This window comes from Ailuropoda melanoleuca, chromosome 15 (assembly GCF_002007445.2).
Source record: "Ailuropoda melanoleuca isolate Jingjing chromosome 15, ASM200744v2, whole genome shotgun sequence".
NCBI classification, from domain to species: Eukaryota; Metazoa; Chordata; class Mammalia; order Carnivora; family Ursidae; genus Ailuropoda; species Ailuropoda melanoleuca.
In genome coordinates, this window is record NC_048232.1 from 31,142,976 (window position 1) to 31,160,184 (window position 17,209).

Sequence of the window (17,209 nt, forward strand, 5' to 3'; positions counted from 1 at the left end):
CCCCCCCGCCCCGCTTAGCCACCAGTGACATCCCTCACTGGAGCAGACTTCTAAAAGTTCCAATTTTGTGCTCTGCTGCTCTATCACTTGCCAGTAGCTGGCTGACGGCAGCTCCCTCCCCCTGGTCTATCTTCCCATATGTCGCCTCAGATTCACTTCTCCGCATGTCCTACCTTCCAGAAAGTAGTTGCTTTTCTGTTCACAGAGTTGCTGCTATTCTTTTCTTTGACCTCCTCTTGAGTTCGTAGGTGTTCAGAGTGGTTTGATAACCATCTAGCTGAATTCTTGGGACTGGAGGAAATTTAGGTCTCCTACTCCTCCGCCATCTTGGACCAACACCCTCTGTAAATATATTAAAAACCATTGAATTGTACACTTTAAACAGCTGAACTTTATGGTTTGTAAATTATATCTCAATAAGGTGGTTAAAAAAAGTGAACGGTCCTGGGGATAATATCAAGTGGTTTCATATATGTGAAACCCAGAAAGGGGGAGATGGGTAACAGAAGAAATAATGGCTAAAAAACACCTCATAGTTAATGAACACTATAAACTGCAAACCAAGAATTCCAAAGAATTCCAAGCAGAATAAACACACGTATTCACATCACAAACTGAGGTATACCATAGTCAAATTGCTGAAAACAAATGATGAAGAGAAACATCTAAAAGCAGCCAGAGAAAGGGGAAAACACATTACACACAGAGGAACGTAGATAAAAAATTATAGCAAAGTTCTCATCAGAAATATGCAAGAAAAAAAATGAAATGACTATAAAATGCTAAAAGAATAAAAAGTCAATTTAGAACTATATTCAGTAAAAATGTCCTTCAAAACAAAAGCAAACTTTTAGATAAACAAAAATGGGGAGACTTTGTCGACTGCAGATTTGTACTATAGGAAATGTTAAAGGACGTTCTTCAGACAAAAGGAAAATGCTATCTGATGGAAAACTTGGTCTTACACAAAGGAACAAAGAGCACCAGAACTGGTCAATATGTGGATAAGTACGAAATATTTTTTGTATTAATTTATTAATTTCTTTAAATGGTAACTAAGCAAAGAAAAAAACAAAACAAGTACAATGCATTGTGGTGTTCATTAACAGGTGCGGAAATAAAATGCATGACAAGGGCTCAAAGGACAAGAGGGGGAAAAAGCAAGCATAATGTTGCAAGAGTCTTACATACCTTATATAAGATATGGTGTATTATTTCAATGTAGATTGAATAAGTTAAATAAGAATATTGTAAATCTTAGAGGAACCATTAATAATTCGGATGAAGAGAAATAGTTTATAAAGTAATAGTGGAAGTAAAGTGGACTTCTAAAAAACAACCCAAAAGAAGCTGGAAAAGAAACACGAAAAATGCAGATTTGGAAATTCATCAAAAAGACATAACAATCCTAAAGCACCCAAAACAGAGCTTCAACATATATGAAGGAAACACTGATAGAAGTGCAAACGGAAACAGACAAATGCATAGCTGGAGACTCCAGTTGCCCTGTCTTAGTATTTGATAGAAGAAACAGACAAAATCAGTAATTAGATAGGTGATTTGAACCATCCTATTGAAAAACTGGATCTAATTTATATTTACAGCATGCTTCACTCAACAACATTAAAACACATTTTTTTTCAAGTGTACATGAAACCTTTACTAAGATAGATCCAAATGCTGGGTCATACAACATGCGTCATCATATTTAAAAGGACTGAAATACTTACAGATTGCATTTTCTGAAAAAATGGAATTATCTGAAATTATTTAGAAAATCCTAAAATATTTTAAAACTAAAAACAAAACATTTAAATTAAATAGCCCAAGGGTAGAAGAAGAAATCACAAATTAGACAATATTTTGACCTGAAAGAAAATCAAAAAATATGTCAAAATTTGTAGGATATGAAGAGTACTTAGAAGAAAATGTATAGTTTTAAATGCTCAATTATAAAAGAAGAAAGTGCTAAAATCAATCTAAGCATCCATATCAAGAAGCCAGAAACAGAAGAGCAAATTAAATAAAAGTAAAAGGACAGAGAGAATAAATATAGAAATTAAAAGTGATGATGTAGGAAACAAAATAATAGTAACAGAGAATAGGAAATTATATATTAGAAAATCACTAAAGCCTAATAAAATCTCTTTGGAAAATGACAAAATTGAGAAACTTCTAGTGAGGCCAGTTATGTGAGAAAGAGGGAGGGAGAGAGATATAAGAAAAAATTATCATCAGTAGAAAAAAAAAGAGAGGACATTACCACACATCTTGCAACCATTAAAAAAATAAATATTACAACTATGCAAATAAATATAACAACACAGATAAAAAGGACAAATTCTTTGAAAGTCATAGATTAACAACAGTGACTCAAGAAATACAGAAAATCTGAGTAGCCATATATATATATATATATATATATATATATACACACACATATATATATCTCAAAGAGATTAATTATTAACGAAGCGCTTCCCACAAAGAAAACTCCAGGCCCAGATGGATTCACTAGTAAATTCTACCAAACATTTAAGGAAGAAGTAATACCAATTGTGTGTAAACTCATTCCCAAAATAGAGAGAACATTTCTTTTTTTTTTTTTTTGAGCCCAGACAATGACAATACAAGAAAAGAAAACTAGTAACTGATACACATCAGTGAAAGATGCAGAAATTCTTAGTGAATTTTAGCAAATTGAATTTAAGAATATATAAAAAGGTTAATGCATTACAACCAAGTGAGATTCCCCCCCCCCCAATAATGCAAGGTTGCTTTAATATTTTTCTTAAACATTTATTTGTTTATTTGAGAGAGAGAGAGAGCATGAGCATGAGCAGGGCAAGGGGCAGAGGGAGAGGGAGAGAATCTTAAGCAGGCTCCATGCCCAGTACAGAACCTGACACAGGCTCCATTTCATGACCCTGAGATCATGACCTGAACCAAAATCAAGAGTCTGACACATAACCGACTGAGCCACCTAGGTGCCCCAAGTTTGCTTTAAAATTAAGAAAAATTCAATGTAACCCTCACATTAACAGAATTAAGGAGAAAACCAGATGATTCATTTAAGCAATACACAAAAATGTTTAATAAAATTTAATACCCATTCATAATACAAAAACCTCTTAACAAAGCAAACTAGAAATGGAAAGGACCTTCTTTAACCTGGCAAAGAGTATCTGAAAACCCTTTAGCTAACATCATCTATTATGGTGAATGCTTTCCCTAGGATTGAAAATAAAGCAAGGATATGTGCTGATGAGGTTTCAATTCAGCATTGTACTGAAGGTCCTAGCCAGTACAATAGGTAAGAAAAAAAAATAAAAGGAATACAGGCTGAAAGAAGTAAAATAGCCTTTTTTGCAGATGACATGATTTTATATGTAGAAAAATTTAAGTATAATCTATAAAAAGTCAAATAGAAGAATTGAATTTAGCACATATAAGGTTAATATACAAAAATCTAGTCTTTCTATGCACTATCAATGAGCAGTTGGAAATTGAAATAAAATACCACTTACTATAGTATCAAAAATATGAACTATTTAGGGATAGATTTAACACAGTATGTGCAAGGCCTTTACAACTAAAAAAAAAAAACAACTACAAAAATTGCTGAACAAAATTAAAGAAGACCTAAATAAATAGAGATGTACCAGGTTTCTAAATTGAAGACTAAATATTGTGATGTCAATTCCCCCACCCCCAGTTGTTACATAGTTCAGTGCAATCCTAATCAAAATCCCAGCAGGCAATTTTATAACTTATTCTAAAATTTTTATACAAAAACACAAAGGATCTAGAATAGCCAAAATGATTTTGAAGAGGAACACTTAAATTATCAGATTTCAAGACAGACTACAAAGCTACATTACTATAGGATAAACATATGGATCAATAGAACACAATAGATCCTGGAATGGACCTACCCATACGTGGTCAAATATTTTTGACAAAGGGCTACAGTAATTCAGAGGGGAAAAGACAGTTTTTTCAACAAATGGTGCAGGAACAACTGGATATCCACATGAAAAAAAATGAACCTTGATCCTTTCCATGCTCCATATACAAAACTAACCTCCAACTGGATCATATACCTAAGCTTCATAGGTAAAACTTAAGATTTCTAGAAGAAAACACAGAAGAAAATCTTATAAACTGGAGGTAGTAGATGATTTCTTAGGGCACAAACAACGAGAGCTATAAGCTATTGATATTGAGCTATCAATAAATTAGACTTCTATAGAGTTAAAACTTATGCCCTTCAAAGGACAATGCTTTAAGAGAAAATGAAAACAGAAGCCACCCAATGGAAGAAAATATTCACAAACACATATATGACAAAGGACTTGTATCCAGAATACATACAGAACTACCACAACTCAGGAATATAAATAACCCAATTAAATTGGGCAAAACATTTGAAAAGACACTTTATAAGATATATTAATAGCCAATATATGAATAGACATACAAAAATGTGTCAACATCATCAGTCATCAAGGAAATGCAAAGTAAAACCACAGCAAGGGGTGCCTGGGTGGCTCAGTAGGTTAAGCGTCCGACTCTTGATCTCAGCTCTGGTCTTAACCTCAGAGTTGTGAATTCAAGCCCCGTGTTGGGCTCCATGCTGGGCCTGGAGCCTACTCAAAGAAAAAAGAAAAAAGTGAAACCACAGTGAGTTACTACTATATACCCATTAGAATGATGACAATGAAAAAGGAGGATTATACTAATTACAAATCTCATACACTGTTGGTGGGAATGTAAAACAGTACCAGTACTTTGGAAAAATCTGGTTATTTCTTGTAAAGTTAGATATACACTTACCATACAACCCAGCAGTCTTACATCTACATATTTGCCCAAGAAAATATATATCCATACAAAGACTTGTACACAAATGTTCATAATGACTTTATTTATAATAGACAAAAACTAGAAACAACCTAAACATCCATCAATATTTGTGGTATATAAACAAATGTGGAATATCCATACATGGCGAAACTAATTAGCAATAAACACAACTAATCATAAATTTGACAAGTCATACGTGCAACAACACATTTGAATCTCAAAACAAAAGAAGCCTTACACAAGGGTATTATTATTATTATTTTTAAAGATTTTATTTATTTATTCGACAGAGATAGAGACAGCCAGCAAGAGAGGAAACACAAGCAGGGGGAGTGGGAGAGGAAGAAGCAAGGCTCATAGCAGAGGAGCCTGATGTGGGGCTCGATCCCACAACGCGGGGATCACGCCCTGAGCCGAAGGCAGACGCTTAACTGCTGTGCCACCCAGGCGCCCCTGCACAAGGGTATTATTATACAGAGTGTATGGTTACAGTTTTATGAAACCTTAGGAATGACAAATCTGATCCACAGTGACAGAAAACTGATGAGGGGTTGTGTGGGGATAGGGATTCCTGACCTAGATTTTGGGAATTTGGCGAGTAACAAAAATGTTCTATATCTTGTGGTGGTGGTTATCCTGGTAGATTAAAATTCTTTTAATCTCGCTGAGATGTTTTGACAGTTGAAATGGGAGTATTTGGTTTTATGGAAACTACCTCATTAAAATTGATTTTTAAAAAATGGAAGGGAAATAAGCGGCATTATCAATATAATCAGGTTTGAATTTTCTTAGTTCAAACTGAATTCTATTTCTGCTTCTCTGAGACCGTTCTGGTCATCTTGACTGAACTAGGATAGCCAAAAATGTCAGCGTGTTTTGAGATAAAACTGAAGTAGATAATTTGTTATTTATATAGCTAGGTAATTCTTCCTATTTTTATACTATGGTGACATTTAAATGTAAATCTCTCTCCGGACTTCTGTGAGTGGGACTGGGTGATAGTGGACGTTTTCATGTAGCTTTAAGAATGTTGATTATATACAAGTTTGTCCAAGTAACTGTCATTCAGAGAATTGGAATTATAAATAACAAGATATTCTTTATAAAAACCATTGTTGAATGTAGCCTAATGTTTCATTTAAAAAAAATGCCTTACTGGACTTTTGGATTTTGGGTTCTGAATAAATATGAGTCTATGTTGAGCCTCTAAAGGCCACCAAAGCCTGAAGTGATGGTTCCCTCCCTTAGCTCTTGGGGCAATTACTAGGTGTATCGCTTATTTGGCAGTTTAATTCTTCCATGGAGTTTGCACTCTTTCTAACTGGTTCTTCATCTCCCTGAGACTACAGTAGAGAGCCAAGTACTTGTTGGTTGTAATTTCGCCGTATTGATTAATTGAATGAAGGGATTTATTCAACTACTTTGTTGTATAGGGTTTTTGTTACAAATCGAAATAAAAATAAGCCCAATTCTTAGTGATTCCATAGAATTGTTGCAGATTAATTTTGATCAATCATGCTGTTTAACTTACAGAGCTCAGCTGCTGTAATTTTCTTGTGCGTGGATGATGTAGAGGAGAAAGCATTAGCAGAGGAACAGGAGACCTGGATTCCAGAGTGGGCTGGGTCTGCTTTACAGAGCAGGTACTGTGAGCCTCTCATCACCTCATTTAGGACCCATGCTAGGGTTCTCTCTCTAAGTGGAGACTTCCTAAAGGGATTGAGCCTTGTTTGCTGGGTTTGAAGGTTTGTGTGCTTTCACTCTCCCCTGGTATATCAAATATCATTAATCTCTGTTATCTTTCAAGTTTAGACCTTTGTGAAATACTTTTTAATGGAGAAGCCAATGGTCTGCATTTTGGAGATTTGCCTTTTAAAATGTCTTAATAATTAAATGGTACAGATAGATTGAATATACAGAGCTCCCTATTCTAGGGGTGGGGGGCTGGGGTGGGGCAGTGAGGGGGCATGGCCCTCAAAAGACAGAAGCTGAATGACTGGACAGAAGATAGCTTAAGTAGCAGCATAGCTAATATCATTTTACAGTAAGTTAAATAAAATGGACGATAACACGTTCAGTGCCCATAGGCAAGAAACGGTAACAACTGATGCCTGTTAGTGTAAGAGCTAGAATTCTATACAGAATCCAAATATCCAGGTTGCACTTTCCTGCATTAGAACTACTACTTGCATTTGCCTCCTGATCTTATAGCCGTGGATGATGTGTCGTCCAATGTGGATTCCGTTCTATTCATCTGCATGGATTCTACTTCACAATCCTTCCTTTTTTAGCTGGCAATGGTTTTAGACAAACACTAGCAGGGGAAGAAAAGCATCTGAGGTAAAAGGATTCAGCAAGGAAATAAATGCATTATGGCTTCTGGAAAAGATACAGATTTAAAGTAAAAAAAAACCCAGGAAACCAAAATCAACTAAGTTTTTATTTTAATGGTTATCATTTTTAACACAGTCTATTTGTGAATATCTCTAAACACGCCCCTTTGCATGTATATTCATAGGGAAATATCATTTTTCATGAATAGGACCAAATGATATGCTCACCATATGTAATCCACTTTTTCCCTTCAACAATATTTCATGGCTTTCTATAATAATAATAAGTATAGATATATATACATCTTTATTTTCATGACTTCATAGATTCCGTTGTATGTAGCAGAATTTACTTAGTCATTGCTTCAAGGGCATTTAGGTTGCATAAAGTTTTTCACTATTATAAATTAAATGGAAATAATTGGCATATTTTGTCCAAACAAGTTAATATCTATGAATGTTAATATTCCTTTCAAATATTTTTTTAATCAGTTCTACAGATTGTGAGTGGAGAAAACTGTTAACAAGAGTGGAAGTGTTTTTTATTTCCTGAGAAGGAAAGCCTTTTTCTACTCCATTCACAATATTACCATGTGCATCTTAAGAGTATGGGAGATGGGAAACCTAAATCTTGTTCCCCTCTTCTATTTAGCACTTTATATACAGAAGTGTCCCAAAGCAAAGTTGTGACCTATACATTCTGAGAGCAGGTTAAGGTCATGGGGGTCTTAAGTCTGAGTCTTGTCCACACTGATTTTATTGTTTTTCACCTGATCCGCTGTCACGTGGGTGTGCCCCCCCCCCGACCCATGTTTTCCTCTGAGTACCGCCAGGACTTCTCCAGTGGCTCCTGGCTGAGCCGCTCCCAGAGTGGGTCTTGTTCTCTCATGGCTTTCTCTCGAGCCCCTCGGAGTTTTATGAATGAAGATACAGCCCCGTCCTACCATTCCTTTGTGCCTTGAGAAGCGATCCTTCTGACTAGTCAGATACACTAACTGGTACCGTGCTAATAGAGAACAGCAACATTTCAATGTGTGAATATTCCAAATATCACTTATCAAAGGCAAAATGAGATTTTAAGGCCTTATTCCCAAGGGAGGCCGGCTGGGAATTTCAAGCATCCTCTTAGGCAGTGAGGGCATTACCATCAAGCAAAGGGGGCCTGTGCATCTTCAGGCCACCCTACTGAGGGAGATGCCCGCTTTGAACAGCTTCTCTCCAGCCCAGTATCATAGCAAGAAGTCTCCCGAAGTTATGGAACTGATATCATTTTCAAACAGAAGACCCCAGTCCTTGGGGTTGATGATAAAAGGTGTAGATTGGAGCTGGGATAAAGGCAGAAGGTACAGATTTTCACTTCTTTCTTTTATTACTGTTTTTCTTGGCATTTACCACACAGTGACTTGTTTGACATTCATTAAAATTTAGCATCAGATACTGTGCCAAGGTAAAGTCCCTAGGAAATGCAGAAGGACAATAACCGAGCAACAGGAAGAAGTTTCTATGAGGTTTCTAGCAGTCACGCAGTCATTTTGGAGGCTCTTGAAGGTCTTGGGGTAAGGTGATATTATCCTGAGTTAACACTGCAGGTAATATCAACTGTCAGTTCACCTGCCGGACAGAAGGAAAAGTAGCCATAACAGGATACACTGAAGCACTTTAAAACTTGGAAAAAAAAACACATGCTCATGAATTGTCAGGGCTGGATTTAGAATACAGCTAACTGTATGCAGCTTCCCTTTGTTAGGTATGCAAACTTGTGGTCCATCACAGGGAAACTCAGATTGAGACAATTACTGCTTCTTGGTATTTACCTGACGGTGCCCTGATGCCTGTCAGGTGTTGCTGTTCTCAGAAGTGGACTGTTAGGGCTACTGTTTATAATACTGGGGCTACAAAAAATAAGACAAGTTCTGCTTTCTACTTCAGAGTTTACTCGGAGAAATGTGGGTAAAAAATAACACATATTAATAAATCCTGTGATACAGGTGTGTATAAAATGTTGTCAGAGGCAATGGAAACTCATCCAATTACAGATCATAGAATGGCCAGAAGTTCCTTTCTGAGCTTGTTGTTTCAGTAAGGAAACAATTATTTGTGCAAAATAGTATGAACTCTGTACAATATTATATGGCAACACTTATCAAGAGATTTTAAGATGTTCCTATCTGGTCAAAATGACACAGACTAATTCCTTTTATGGAAATAAGCACATGCAAAAAAAAGATCAGTACATAAAAATGCACGTCTCAGAACCATTTTTTATTATACTGAAAAGAAACAAATGAAATGTCCAATAATTGTGGAATGTTAAATAAATTATGGCACATCTATAGGATATATTTTGCAGTTGTGATAGTTTTTTTTTTAAGATTTATTTATTTATTTTAGAGAGAGAGAGAGAGAGTGCGTGAGTGGGGGGGAGTGGTAGAGGGAGAGGGAGAGAGAATCTCAAGGTGACTCCACGCTGAGCACGGAGCCTGACACAGGGCTCCATCCCAGGGCCTTGAGATCAAGACCTGAGCTGAAACCAAGAGTCGGATACTTAATTGACTGTGCCACCCAGGCGCCCCCAGTTGTGATAGTTTTTAAAAAAATGTTCACTAGTTTGGGAAAGTACTTCAGACGCTGTAGAAAATAATGGAGGCTATCAAGTTTTATATATAGCATGATCACATTATTATAAAAGAAAAAAATATGAGAAATGATCAAATGGTCAAAGGAAATCCTTCCCCCCTCAATAAAGGGAAAATTTTTTTTTTAATGATTTTTTATTATGTTAGTCACCATACAGTACATCCCTGGAATTAAAGGGAAAATATTAACAAAATACTGAATGAGGGCTAATATAAAGGAAATGTCACTACCTCTGACTTTAGAATAAATCCAGTGGTGGTTTCTGTGCCTTGCACATCAACTCAACAATGTTCTCAAAGGCTCTTTTAGCTTTTAAGCGCTTAGACTTTTTTTTTTTCTCATTTAAGAAAAAAAATCTGTTACAGGCCTGCTTATCTGCACCTGGGCTGACTTCCAGGCTCACACATATATACTTCTAGAGCGATGTGGGAAAACTGGAACCAGAACGGCTGTTTAAAAGCCTTCCTGTAGGAGTTCATGTTAAGAAGTGTTTTGATATTAACAATCTATCTTTGTCTTTTGAAAACAAGTGTTATTTTTCCTTTTAAACAGTTTTTTGTGGGAAGCTGAATTAGATAATGAATTGTTATTTCCTTTCAGATGCTATGAAAAGTGTAAGGATGTGTACCTCCTAATGGAAAGAATCAGTAACATTTGTGCAGCAAATAACTGGACAATTTAGACAGGACTTTTCAACCTTGGCACTACAGCCATTTGGGGCTGTAAAGTTCTTGTGAGGGCTGTCCTGTGCCCAGCAGGATGGCTCCTACCCACTAGATATGGGAGCATTCCCCTCCCCCCACCCAGTGGTGGCAATAAAAAACATTTCCTGTCATGGGCAATCTGTCCCTTCACTGACTTGGACAAACTGGCAAAATTTGTCAACTGAATGAATGTGGCTTTTGAGTATGTACACATCGCATGCATGCACATGCATACACATACTGCATATTACCTTTTTTTCTTCTGGAATTGGGTGCTTTCAGGTTTAAAAAAAACATGAAGCATGGCATCCTAAGCTCTGGGATTCCAACTTCTCTTCTTGAAGTAAACAAGTTAATGAATGATACTTTTTCTCTAATATGTTTCTTTCTAATACAGTCAGAGCTAGGCTCTGAAAAGCACAACTCCCATTTCATAAGGGCTGTTTTTCTGGTTAATTAATTCACAAGAAGGCACAAAAGGTAATAAACACTTTATTGCCTATAGATTTCTATGAATCTCAAAAGCTTCACAATGCAAGACATATTTCCTCAAATATTTCAACATATAATAAAAGGGAATTATCAGTGAAGCCTTTTACAGTCATCACCAGCAGTCCCTTGCCCCTGCTCAGTCTGTTCTTCTCCTATTGAGAATAAAGGGTGGAGAGACACGGGGATCTGGCGGGGGGGGGGGCAGGGAGCATGTTCAGGTACTTGCCTAGCCTCTTACTCAGGTAACAGTCCTTGAGCACATCCTACCAGCCAGGTACTGTGGCCAAGGGCCACAAAGCACAATCAGGGAAGCAACGGGCGCCCTTTCAGAGTGTAGAGTTTAGTAGACAAGATAAAACAAATTAATGCATAAAAACAAGCAGGAAGGGATGAGTGGTTTTAGATAAAACCTATATGAGTTTATGATCTCCAGCAGAGGGACTGAAAAAAACAGTGCTTGCACTGGGCCTTGAAGGCTGAGGATTGAAAACGTGGTGCTGGGCAGAAGAGGACGAAGGGTGTTTAGGCGATGGGATCACACAAGTAAAGCAAGACAGGAAGGGCAGGCCTGATAGTGAGTTCTGAGCAGTTCTGATCAGCTGGAGTAAAGGTGGGCTTGAATGCCAGGCAGAGTGGAGTTTTTATTTTACAGGCAGTGAGAGGCTCCTGACAAATCTTAAGCAGGGGAGGGATAGGACTGCCTGCTTCAGTAGGGTCTATCTGGCTGCTCCTGGGACCCCAGGGCTGTTCGAATGTTGCGTTACAGCTGTAGAGTGTTTGGCGTTCCTTGGAGGTTACAAATGTGAGGTAGAGGCAGTACGTTAACACAATTCATCAACTATCCTTATTTTACTTTAAAATGCTGCTGGGTTTTGTCATGTTGGGAACACGGTCTGAACTGAGGTCAGTTAACTAACATAAAGGTATGCGAAAGTGCCTGGCTCATGGGAGACATTCAATAAATCCCCCACCAACGCTCCCAATGCCAACCATGTTAGACTAGAAAGACTTCTTGCCTGTGTTTGGAAGAATACGAGGTGGCAGAAACCAACTTTCTACCCTTTTTCCAAATAGTCAATGGAGGAGTCATGAAGAGAGGTCCAGAAACAAAACCAAATAAAATACCTTGTTGACAGGAAAGAATCAATTTGCTGGGTCGGGTGGACGTTCAGCATATATAGCACGGTGTGTTCCTAGAGTTTCCTGCTCACAGGAACCTTTGGTTCCAGTTCTGGGAATACTGAAGGAGTGCTATGTTAAAATAATGCATTTACTTCTTTAATTTCCATGGGGACTAATCTGCCTTTTAGAGAAACAACTTCTTTTTGCCACAAAATCCAATCTTGACTCCAGAACCTGAATACTGCATTTTCCCATTCCAACCTGGATTCTGCTATGAGGAGCCAAGTATGTAAGATGACTGCACAGTTCTAGGTCAGAGTCCCCATCATCTCGGAGCCAATCAGTGAAAACTGCTGACACAGAGACATAAGACTCTATCAAAGGATAATATAAAATTCTTGCCAAATCAGGACAAGATTTGGCTGCATATTACTTGGAAATTCAAAATAACAGTGGCTTGTACAAAATATATTTCTTTCATGTAAAACAAGCATACAGGGACATATCTTAGTTCATGGCTTTCATCTTCAAGGTCAGCTGGTATTCCAAAGGGCACACTAGAATTCCAGCCATCATGTCCACATTCCAAGAAGCAGAGAAGAGGAAACACCTTCAGAGAGCTTTCCTGTAAGATTCCACTCACATATCATTGGCCAAACTTAGTCACATGGCCAGCTGTCATCTCTGAGATGGATGTACTGCTGGTCCTCACAAAATGGAGGGCTCCGTGAAAAGGAAGATGGGAGGACCGACACTGGGTAGAGAAGTAACAGCCTCTCCCAGTCGGACACCATTTCTATTGTGAGCAAGGAGGGATAAAGCAGATAAAGAGTTGGGCAAGGGCAAGAGAGAGATTAGACTTGTTAAGGTTGGTTAGCCTGGGGACAGGTGGTGAGTTCTTAGTCGCGTGGTAGATAAATCAGCTTCCAGGTGTGCCTTTGCCTAGAAACCCAGAGACTGTGGCTGTCCCTGGCTTCAGTGTTTGTTCCATAAACAGTGGTTTTCCTCATGGCAAGGAAATCCATGGAACCAGTGCTACCTCGTCGTCCTCCTCCTCCTCTCCTTACGGAAGCATTCTTCCCTGTTGGGCTGGAATATGACCTCAGAATCCTTCTCAACACATTGTTCCTGGCAGTTACTTTAGTCCAAGGGACTTGCCATCAGTATTTCAATCTACTAGCCATCTTTAATTGCTTGTGGGAATTTTCATTCCGACAATCTCTGGATATAATTCTTTACTTCATAGGAGTAAATCTCCTATAGTGGAATTTTAGATGTATCCATGGGCAAGAAAGGTTTTTAACTATAGGTAGCAGTCTTGGTAGTCTTCAGATTTTACCACTAAGTGACTACAATCATTCACATTGCTGGACTTAGTCTACACCTGATCTTTTGACCATTTACCTAACCAGATAATGAGTTTCTCAAGGGCGAGAACTAAATCTTACCCATTTTTGTATCCCTAAGGTGCCTGGCTCAGTACACTTTTAAGAAATGTTTTATCAATAAATGAATCACTTACGTTGGTCAAGGTCAAGCGGCTATCAAAGTAAATACTTTCCCAATAGCTGGTCACATTTTGGACTGCCTACCTTCAAGTACTAGATGGAGGCCTTATCTGGAGGGGAGGTCACTGGAAAATAAGAGGGTGACAGGAAGAGCGTTGGTGTTACAACAGACAAAGGGTCTTGCTTTTTCCATTACTGCCTTACAAACGCTGAGTAACGGACACAGGAAACTGGTAACCAGATGATAAGAAAAGGGCAGATATACTCTGGGAAGGTTTTTTTTACCCCAAGACTCTATCCATATTTTTTTTTTGCGTGAAGATTTTATTTTTTTATTTGACAGAGAGCACAAGCAGGGGGAGCAACAGAGGGAGAGGGAGAAGCAGGCTCCCCACCAAGCAGGGAGCCCGATGTGGGGCTTGATCTCAGAACCCTAGGATCATGACCTGAGCCGAAGGCAGACGCCCAACCGACTGAGCCATCCAGGTGCCCCCATTTTTCTTCCTCTGACCAAAAGTCCAGGTCCTGGGTTAATCTGGGTCAGTGTTTTCTGTATTCTAGGGGGTGATTCATATTTCATGCATATAAGTGTGACTGAAGTAAGGCTATAATTATGATCTACGTGATTCAATTAAGGTAGCTAATTCTCAATAGTTTGTTTTTTATAAGTAGATCTCATAGGTTAATACTAATATCAATCATATGTTTTAAATATTGTGGTTCCATTGAAAATTTTGTTAAAAAAAAGCTACTACTGCTAAAAAAAATCTGAAGAGCAATGACTTCTGCTGTTCACCCGAGTTTCCATATTCACCTCTTCATAATGACCAGAATCTTAAATAGTGATTACAGAGAAAAGTGAAGGAAAAAAAATACCCAAATGATTCTTTCTAGAAAGCTTAAAAAGCAAGGTGGGTTACGAATATATCCAGGTTGATATTCTCTCAAAAGGCTGAATGATTTGAGGACGGGGGCCTTGGGTTGCAGTGCTCACCTTTCCTCTCTCCCTCTGGCCCCAATCCTGGGCTAGATTTCCTTTATCGACGAAGTGTGCTTGCATTGAGATTCCCAAGTGTTGCAATGTCAAAGACACTGTGGCTAAATGCACATTTCTGCATATGCTTCTCTTCGACCTTCTTGCCTGTCTACCTTACTCTGGTCAGAAGGGTGGGGCCCACAGAAATAAGGATCCCCTCTCTTCTTCAAGTCTAGAACTAGTCCTAAGCAGTCACTGCCAGCTTTCTTCAAAAAGAGAATAGAAAAAAGGAGAGAAGCAACACTAGAAAATCTTTTCCACTCAAAACTTTTGCAGATTTCTTCTCTCATTACTTTAATCTGCTTCTTTGTTCCCTTCCTGTTCAGTGATACCCAGAGGTGGGGGCAGGACGTGTTGGGGTGGATACAGCTGAGAGGGGACCTTATGGACTTAGCAGTCAGGACCAAGGTTAATATCTCCACTTAGGCCTTTTCTCAGTAGTCTAATCTTAGGTTTAATTATCAGAATTAAAGCGTCTTTATTTGTAAAATGTGGAAACAGCATAGGCTTAGATATAAAAAATACTTAGTACAGAGCATGGCTTCTAGCACGTGCTTCAAAAATAACACATTTCATTTTCATCTTGGCATCACTTTGTTTCTGCAACCTCTCCTAAAGTGTCACTGCATTTCAAGGAGGAGGTACCTTTGCCTGGAGGAGTCTGAAGTGTGTGTGTGTGTGTGTGGGGGGCGGTGGGGGAGGCCAGGGGGGCATGGCATTCAGGTAAGTCACTGTTGAGGCTTTAGCACTAGTCCTGGGCCTGCTGACCAAAAGTCACACTTCTTTATAATTCCAACAGGTGCATTCCTAAAGGGAACATGGCAGGAATGTCAAAGAGGGGATGGGGAAGGTGGGGGACAGAAAAGTCCCTGCAGACCAATGACTGTCCATCCTTTGGCAAGAGTCTGGGGCTACCCTGACCCCCAGTCCTGTCTTCCTTCACTTCCAGACTATCTTTTCAGTTAACACTGCCCGATGACCTGCCAGCACAGGAAGCTTGAAGACAGCTATTCTGCCTCTTCTCTTAAAAACCTTCAGAGCATATCACTGATATATTATAAATTCTACAATTAAATGAAAATTTAATTTCATATTTAAAGTGGATATGCCATACACCTATGGTTCAGCATAGCAATCAGAACAGACAATATGCTAACCCCTGTCCCAATTTTCATCCATCTCACCCACACACTGCAGCCCTGAAAATGTGAATACACACATTCACTGACTTGCAGTTATGTCCCATTTAAACTTTCCTGGGAAGCAAGAAGGTCAGAACTGCCTTAATATAGAGCATTATTTTGTCTTGTTGCTATTTACCCACCTTTTTGGGGCTGCAATTCTTTGGAACTTCCCTTTTACATTTCCTTTCTCATCTTGTCAACATCAGCACTTTGCTGCCATTTATTTTCCAAGGACATCTGCCACTTATTGCAACAAATGGCATTAATCCAGTTCAGAGCATGAGGCTTTTTTGATTATTGACTAATAAATGTATAAACATGAAAGCAAGATTAGAGAGACAACACAGGTTGTAAAAAAGGCTAGATATCAATAATTAAACAAAACAAGTGTTTATAAAGCCTCAGGCAAGATGTCCACACGTTGCTGATGCTATATAACTATTAAGTCTCCTTACTCCTTTTCTTCCCTTTTAGTACTTACATCTGCCACTAACTAGTACTGGGACCTTGGGCAAATCAAGGCACTTCATCTTTCTCGACTTCCGTTTCCTCAGATATAAAATTAAGAGGGTTGCACCATATTTTTTGTGTTCAAAGTCATTTTTTCCCTGAGTCTTCTCATGACTCCAGTGACTATCTGGAGAAAGAGTGGGCAGGTTATTTCCGCCACCTCAGGCAAAAGGTCTTTCTCGGGTGTCGGGAGGCAATGGAGCCCACGATTTACTGAACATCTCACGTGAGCCAGGCACTTTCACGTAACTTCATCTCGGCTAACATGCTTTAGGTCAGGCTGGTCCCAGCAAGACAAAACCCCAGAGCATTGCAAAGTAAAGGAGAGCTGATGTTAAGTTATCGGTCTCTACTTCACACTCATTCCCTGGGAACTCAGAACACTGCAGCTAATTCGGCATTAATGTAGCCCAGGGGCCCCCCAGATTTATCTCACGGCTTCAAACAAGGTCACCAGGAAGTCAAGGCATAACTCAAAATAGACGCGAGAACTCCCAAATCAAGGTCCAGTTTCCTTTTAAATACTTTCAAAATAACCCCCGACCCCTCGTTGTGAGAGAAACCCAGCGTTCGCGCCCCGCCGGGAGGCGGCCGCATCCCCACCTTTCTCCACTGTGTGCCCCCAGCCCCTCCCTCAGGCTCCTGGGCTGCGCCCCCGCCCGCTCCGGCCCCTCCGCGGTCCCTGGGGCACCGGGCCGGGGCCAGGGCGGCGTAGGCCAGCCACACACCTCTCTTCCCAGCGTTAGGCCCGGGGGAGGTGGAGGACGCGGAGAGCCGGAGAGGAAGGGCATCGAGACGCTGAGCTTCCGACCGCTTC

General features: G+C 39.2%; 1 long non-coding RNA gene across 3 annotated transcripts in view; it reads right to left on the bottom strand.

Moving 5' to 3' along the window:
• The window catches only part of LOC117796496, a 96,977-nt gene that overhangs the window by 79,143 nt on the left and 625 nt on the right, over positions 1 to 17,209 (bottom strand). For all 3 annotated transcript variants that reach the window (XR_004621052.1, XR_004621051.1, XR_004621053.1), the window contains exon 2: positions 174 to 342. This is a non-coding gene — a long non-coding RNA (uncharacterized LOC117796496). The remainder of the gene's footprint in view (positions 1 to 173; positions 343 to 17,209) is intronic.